This window comes from Cajanus cajan, chromosome 3 (assembly GCF_000230855.2).
Source record: "Cajanus cajan strain Asha chromosome 3, NIPB_CcT2T_4, whole genome shotgun sequence".
In the NCBI taxonomy this organism is placed as follows: domain Eukaryota; kingdom Viridiplantae; phylum Streptophyta; class Magnoliopsida; order Fabales; family Fabaceae; genus Cajanus; species Cajanus cajan.
The window spans coordinates 34,559,903-34,568,536 of NC_138519.1; positions in this window are offsets into that span (position 1 = coordinate 34,559,903).

Consider the following 8,634-nt stretch of genomic DNA (forward strand, 5'->3'; position numbering starts at 1 on the left):
GGCTGATGAACATGTCTCGGTTTTCAGGCCATAACTTGGGCTGTGGTGATCCAAATGGAGCAAACTCGGTGGCCCTGGAAAGCTAAGACAAAGACCTAAATATTTACAGAAGGAGCCGTTGGCAAATTCGTCCATCTAGAAGGTCCAATTCGGTGGTCAAAAATCGGTGCGGAAATGGAATCCAACTCATCCCACCAACTCTCCCATTTCGTTTTGTCTACTCTTTTCCCCATTATTTTACAATTTTTTTGTGTTGTATGAAGGCTATAAATAGGCCTTCACTTCTCCATTGCAAGATGTCCCAAAACACCTTCAAATAAGTTACTCTTGGGTGTTCTTCTACCTCCCTTTCTTCTTCTTCTTCTCAATTTCTTCTTAGTCTTTCTTGTTATTTAATGTTATAATGTCTTTTAATTTTATGGATAGCTAAGTTTCTAATTCAGCTTGTGGTAATAAGTTCTAATGGATTTTGAGGTTTGAAGAAAATTTTGTGTATCCTCAACTCTTAATAATTGAATTTACCTTTATCTTTCTATCTTGTTTATGCTTATATAATTGAATTTGAATTGATCACTTAAATTCATTACATAAGATGTTCTCATTAACTCCTTGAACTAAGACCTATGTGATGCTTACTTACATTGGACTTAAGAAGGAATGCAAGACCAAGAATTATGTGACACTTGTTTACATTAATTTTGAGAAAGACAAAGGAACATTCATGGACTTAATTGATTGACTCATTAATTGTTTGCCGATTCAAGGACTTAGAGTTTAACTAGGGATTAAATGTGAATGAATAATTCTAACCTTGTTAACTCAAATCATGTTTGCTTAAACATTTGAAGAATCTCCTAAATTAATTGACGCTTGATTGATTAACTTTGGGACAAGCAAGATTTGATTAATTAAATTCTCCAATGGATGGCTTGTTGGATTCTTGGACTTAGAGACCAAATAGGGATTAAATTTGGACGCTTGATCCTAACCTAATGGACTCAAATGATGTTCGCTTGAACTTTGGAAAGAATCTATTTAAGTTTTGTTGGTGCTTAACTAATTGAACTTAAATGCAAGAAATTAATTATTATTTGAGATTGAGATTTTGAACCAAGGATAAATCCAAAGAACGAAAATCCACAAGTTGAAGTTTTTATCATCTAAGTTTATTATTCAACTTCTTGTTCTAAAAATTATATCAAACTCCAAACCCCCCCTTTTCCAAAATTTTGTTAATATTGCTAATATAATAAAAAGAATTTCCTTTGATCCTCGAGAGACGACTTTAGGGCACTACTGTGCTACAAGTTTAAACTCATTTTATTTTGTGTTTGATAGAGGCTTCGACAACCTCTCGTCAAATTGGCGCCGTTGCCGGGGATTAAAGGTGTCATTTTGTTATATTAGATATCTTTCATTTTATTTTATTTTCATTTTCTCTTTGTATTTTTGTGTAGTGTATGACAAGATCTTCTACTAGTCCTTTACTTGATTTGGATCCTGAAATTGAAAGAACACTAAGGATAACTAGAAGAAGACTTTTTAGAAACACTTTGAGTAATCAAAACAATAACATGGCTAATAATAGAACACTAAAACAATTGGCTGCACCCGATGTTTCAAATCCACCTTTATGCATTCAATTTTCTGCTAACGAGGATGACTGTGAACTAAAATCAAGTTTAGTTCATTTGTTACCCAAATTTCATGGACTTTCAGGTGAAGATCCCCACAAGCACTTGAAAGAGTTTCATGTTGTATGTTCAACCATGAAACCTGCTGGTAGCAATGAAGAAAGCATAAAGTTGAAAGCATTCCAGTTTTCACTAGTTGATGCAGCCAAGGAGTGGTTGTATTATCTCCCTCCTAAAAGAGTCACATGGGATGAAATGAAGAGGCTGTTTCTAGAAAAATACTTTCCTGCTTCTAGAACTGCAGCCATAAGAAAGAACATATGTGGCATCAAGCAAATGAATGATGAAACACTGCATGACTATTGGGAGAGATTCAAGAGGCTGTGTGCAAGCTGTCCACAACATCAAAACAAAACAAAACAATAAAACAATAAAATACAAAGGTAAAAAAAATAAAAAAATAGAAAATTCGTACAATAGAAAAATACAAAAATATATATAGAAACAAAAAAAAACAAATATAGAAATAGAAACAAAAATCTGAAACAGAAAATAAAATAGTATACAAAATACAGAAATAGAAACAAAATACAAAAAACAAAAACAAAAATAGAAATATAATATAGAAACAGAAATAGAATACAAAATACAAAAATAGAAAATAGAAATAAGAATAGAAACAAAAAATAGCCAACAGTAAAAATACAGAAGCAATAAACTAAAACAGAAATAGAAAATACACTCCCACACTTAAAATTCACATTTTCCTCAATGTAAAAATAAATTCAACAATTAAGACAATGCTCATTAAAATAAAAGAGAGGTAAAACTCCCTTATAGTAGCTTGACCAAGGAGAGATCCTTCGCATCCCCCTCAAAACTTGAAATTTGCATTGTCTCCTATGTACGCATAAAATGCTCCATAAGAAGCATATAATGCCACAAAAAATTCAAGTGTAAAATAAATTAAACAGAAATAATTTTCATGATATATCTCATGATTTGACCAAATGAAAATCCTCCATTTTCTCCTCCACTTTAGATGTTTGGGCAATGGCAAGGCTAATTTGTGGAAATTCGACATGACCTTCTTCCAATAAAAACTTGCATGTCCAAAAAAAGAATGTCTTTCCCGCATAGATACGAGGTAGGGTAGAAAAGATAAAACACTAATATCACACCTAACAACCTCCATGTTTCTAATAGATACTAAGTGCTTTAAAATTATACCTTCTACTACCATAAAATGTAAATTTTCAAAATTTAGCATAAGGTTAGTTTCAACACACCTATGTAACATTGTCGCCACCGGCCCAAACGGGCTTTCGGCGGTCGCGAAGACGGTCGAACTCGCTTTTATTTTAGTTTTTGAAAATGTATTGGATTATTAGAACGACTTGTTCTCAAACTGAGACCTTGTCGATCTTATCCAATTTATTTATTAAATGTCTCACCAATCCATATTAATCCCAAGCGGGACCCTCCATGGATTAGTGGTTTTCGCAAAAGGAGGGTTCGTGGAGTCGCCACCAATGTTTTACTCAAAACATTGGAAAAAGGGATAAGGCAATTGATTTTATAAATCAACTTTGGCCATTACAACCAGAGTTGGGTAAGGGAGTCGGTTACGCGTGGGGAAGGTGTTAGCACCCCACAGCGCCCCTTTCGGGTTCCCTATGACAGATTATTTCTAAAATAACAGTGTAAAATTACTAAATTACCCCTATTTATTATAAGCGATTATAAATTAACTATCTACATGATGACAATATGCACACAGAAAGCAGTAAAAGGAAGGATTTTAAGAAGAAACCTTTGAAGCGTGCTTTTATATTTCGTAAAACTGGGAAGCTTTTTGGCGTTCCCTCGCTCTACAAGCCCGCTCGCTCCCTCCTATAAAATTTGGACTATGGAAATCCGGAGGATTTCCCTTCGACTAGGTTCGAATCTCCAAGCTAAGTGCTCGGAATTCCAGAACTTCGTCGGATCGACTCCCAGAGAGATTTCTAGGGCAGAACACTGCTCAAAAACCCCAGAATACTCAAGGAGGGAGTCAAAACTCAGTGTGAAAGTGTGGAATGACGTCCAATTGACGTCATATTTATAGGGAACAAGCCCAATACGGGCTACAGAATCAATACGGCCGTATTGAAATTTTTGAACTTCAATACGGCCGTATTGAGTTCAATACGGCCGTATTGAAGCTCAGAAATTTCAATACGGCCGTATTGAGTTCACTGCGGCTGTATTGAAGCTTCAATACGGCCGTATTGATTTCAGTACGGCCGTATTGAAGTTCAGAAACTTCAATACGCCGTATTGAGTTCACTGCAGCCATATTGAAGCTTCAATACGGCCGTATTAAGTTTAGTACGGCCGTATTGGGCTTCATTCCCTCCACTTTCTTATTTTAAGCTATTCTAAGACCTCTAGACCTACAGAGAACCCTCCTAGGGCCTTCCAGGAGTCCTTCTGGCTGATCTTCCTTCAGTCTTCGAGAGTCTTCAAGCTTTATTTCCGACCCGGACAATTTTAGGGGTCTACAGCTGCCCCCCCTTTACTTAGTCAAACGGTCTTTTGGTGTACCGGCTGACAAGTAAAGGAGTTGACCCAATTGTCCGGGGAATAAGCCATCCTTCCGACTTGTAATGTCTTCAGGTGGGAAAATTGTTGAGTAGCCTCTCCAGGTTGAGTATTAGTCGTCGCCTCTCCAGGCTCATGCATACCTCGGTGCTCTCGACAACTGGGTAGCTGAGTACTGCCTCTCCAGGCCTGTGCATACCTCGGTGCTCTCGACAACTGGGCAGCTGAGTATTGCCTCTCCAGGCTTGTGCATACCTCGGTGCTCTCGACAACTGGGTAGCAGAGTATTGCCTCTCAGGCTTGTGCATACCTTGGCGCTCTCGACAACTGGGTAGCTGAGTATTGCCTCTCCAGGCTTGTGCATACCTCAGTGCTCTCGACAACTGGGCAGCTGAGTATTGCCTCTCCAGGCTGGTGCATACCTCGGTGCTCTCGACAACTGGGCAGCTGAGTATTGCCTCTCCAGGCTGGTGCATACCTCGGTGCTCTCGACAACTGGGCAGCTGAGTATTGCCTCTCCAGGCTGGTGCATACCTCAGTGCTCTCGACAACTGGGCAGCTGAGTATTGCCTCTCCAGGCTGGTGCATACCTCGGTGCTCTCGACAACTGGGTAGCTGGGTATTGCCTTTTAGGCTTTGATATGATTTTGTCTCCACAGTCCACGATGCTGCTTCGACGGTTTTTCTGATTTTGTGCCACTGAGGGCTGGATAACGTAGGGATCCGTCTAGGGGATGTACAGTCATTCATAGGTTCCTGTGCCCCAACTTGCATTGCATTGTTGGTACCCATTGAGGAATTTCTGTTTCCTTGGGGTGTAGACACAGATGCTCTTCTTGAATTGAGCGATGCCTTATGTTTGGCTGACGTCCTTTGACGTTGGTGGAGTATCCCGGTTCATCCTTATTCGGGTATCTCTTTTTGATTTTCTGATTTTTGCTGCCTCTGTGTAGGCTGTTATCCGCTGGGGATTCTGGATGTTGATTTTGTCTCCACAGTCCACGATGCTGCTTCGACGATTGTTTTTGTGCCACTGAGGGCTGGATAACGCAGGGATCCGTCATAGGGGATGTGCAGTCATTCACAGGTTCCTGTGCCCCAACTTGCATTGCATTGTTGGTACCCTTGGGGAATTTCTGACTCCTTGGGGTATAGACACAGATGCTCTTTCTCTCTGAGTTGAGCGATGCCTTATGTTTGGCTGACGTCCTTTCACGTTGGTGGAGTATCCCGGTTTATCCTTATTCGGGTATCTCTTTTTAATTTTTGGATTTTGTTGCCTCTGTGTAGGCTGTTATCCGCCAGGGGATTTTGTCATTGGTTTGTGATTGGCCTCTTCTGTTAGGCAGATCATCTTGATGTTCAATGATAGGCTGAGAGCCGGATTCCACTTGGGGAATGATTATTGATCTTTTTATGATTTTTCCTTTTGAAGGAGTGCCTCTTATGTAGGCGACTGAGGAATTGAAGTTCAGTGTTCGGCTGAGTGCCAGATTCCGCTTGGGGAATACTTATTGATATTTTTGATTTTTCTCTTTTTGCAGGGATGCCTCTGAGTAGGCGATTGGGGAATGAGGGATCTTATGTATCCCAGAGTATTATTTAGGAAGCCTCTGCAGGCTTAGCCTCACTCAACACTTGAGTTGGAGAGCTATCTTCCACTGAGGAAGTGTTAAGTCCTTTGACTTGTATATACTGTTTGGATGATCGCACTTCCATTGGGGATTGCGTCGATTTTGCTTTGATAGCTCTCGCTGGGGATTTTTCCGTGAGCTTGAGCTGAGGTTCCCTCTGGGGAGTATTATTTCTGCGAGCCTCTCCAGGCTCATTTATTCTGAGAGAGTATTATTTCTGCAAGCCTCTCCAGGCTCAATTATTCTGAAAGAGTATTATTTCAGCAAGCCTCTCCAGGCTCAATTATTCTGAGAGTATTATTTCGGCGAGCCTCTCCAGGCTCAGTTATTCTGAGAGTATTCTTTCGGCAAGCCTCTCCAGGCTCAATTATTCTGAGAGTATTCTTTCGACAAGCCTCTCCAGGCTCAGTTATTCTGTATGACGCTGTTGATTTTCTGAATCTTTGCATTTTGTTTGCTGCTGTCATACACAAGCAATTTTTTCTATTTTTTTCTATTTTATGCAATTGCCTCATGACGAGGTCTTTGAATGTGCAATTAATGTGCGCGATGCACAAAATGCAAGTTTAATTATTTTATTTTTGGAAAAAATGAATGGCTCCCCCTATCCTCTTCTTCTTGGAGGAATTTTGTCATTGATGTGAGGGAGGATTTCTGTTATTGCCAATACGGCCGTTATTCATTTCAGTATGCCCGTATTGAATTGAAAATTTGTTCATAACCCTAATTTTGGTACGGGCATACTGAACATGATACGGGCGTATTGTTTTTCTGAAGTTTATATATATATATATATATTTTTTTGTTTTTTTTGTTTTTTTGTTTTTTTGTTTTTTTGTTTTTTTGTTTTTTTTCAATAAACAGAGAATAAGTGATCTTCCAGTACACCTATCATCTGTATGCATGTATGCGGTATGATGCACCTAATTCTATTTGATTCTCTTTTCAAAAGAATTAACCGATGCGTTTTTCTGTTTGGATTTTGCCATTCCTCCAGACGGACTGTGCTCTGCCGATTTCTGTTACCGAGGAATGATGCGTATTTGATTTTGGTGTCATCAACCAAATGATTCTTCCCTTTCTTTAGAAGATGTGTCAACCCTCCTATTGACCACTATATCTCCATGTTTCCACTAGATTATTCAAAAATCGTTGGGACAAGAGAGAAAAGAAGGAAATGATATATTTTCAAAAGTTTGTGTTTTAGAGGGGATTATTTTATTTTTTGAAAAATGGATTTTGTAAGAATGGCTGGCCAATGGTAGGCTTAAGTGTTTAGGTTTGTTCGATTAAACACTTATGAGGTTAAGCACATCTTTGTTATTAATGATTGTGCTTTGACAACTTGGATAGCTTTTCTTGAGCCCCTTGTTGAATTCAATTGATGGTACCATCATGGATTTATTTTGTTCTTTTTCTTTTTGATGGCCCTTACTTTTGCCTAAAACACCCTTTTGTGATGTCTTAGCGGGCTTTTGTATTCATTTTGTAACCCTAACTTTTGCTTAGGTCACCCTTTTGTGGGATTCCTAGCGGGTCTTTTGCTCTTATTTTTGCGCAGTCCCCTTTTTGGGTTTCCTGCCGAGCTTATTATCTTTAGGATTTCTTTTATCCATGATGGCACTTATTGATGCCAAGAAAAAGGTGCTCCAAGCTGTCATGCACATTTCCACATAAAAATGATGCGGGTTTATTGATTATTAAGACGATTTTAACCTCACTTATGTTTATTCAAACAGGGTTAAATGACGTGGTTTAGAATTTTATTGCGAGCAAGAAAAGAAGCAATAAGAAATAATGAAGAATGATTTTATTATAATCATAGTGGAAACATGTGCCCTATCGAGGCTCGGGGGTCGGGCTGTCCCCGAGGAGTGATCTCTAATAGTCACTGAATTTACACATCCCTATTGGAAGGAGGAGAACACTTGATGACGACGACCGGCCTTGACGCTTGTGAACCGGCCTTCCTAAAGATCTGGCTTAAAGAACGTCGAGAAGGATCTTGATTCCTCTTCGTTCTTTGATCTTTGTTAGGGTTGTATCCTAACCCTTGTTTTCCGGATTATCCTTGATAATGGGTAGCTCCGGGATTCCTTGGGAGTCCTTGCCTAATCCTTGTCCCGGCAAGTATCCGTTCTTGGTGAGCATGGAGGCTACCTTCTTCATTTCTCGGGGAAACGTTTCAACATTGGCAATTTCCAATGCTTGGAAGGCGGTTTCCAAAGCTACCTCTGCTGCATCCACATAAGGTATGGTGGATGGCTTGCTGATGAGTATGTCATCTTCAGCTTGTACAGTCACCAGCTTGTCACCCACAATGGATTTGACTTTCTGGTGGAGCGTAGAGGGAGCAACTTTCGCATCATGAATCCAAGGTCGGCCGAGGAGACAGCTGTATGCGGGAGTAATGTCCATCACTTGGAATTCGACATTAAAGATAGTGGGTCCAATTTGGATTGGAAGATTGATCTCTCCCACCACTTCTCTTTTAGAACCATCGAAGGCTCGAACAATCATGTTGCTCGGGCGCATTTGGACTCCCTTGATTGCCAATTGCTCGAGCGCTCTTTTTGGCATTACGTTCAAGGAAGATCCATTATCTACCAAGACTTTAGCGATGTGATACTCCTTGCACTTTATAGAGATGTGCAAGGGCTTGTTGTGGTTTGATCCCTCGGCGGGGATTTCTTCATCGATGAAGGTGAGGTGATCATTAGCCTTGATGTGACTAACAATCCCCTCAAACTCGTCTTGGGAGATAGTGTGCGACACGTATGCCT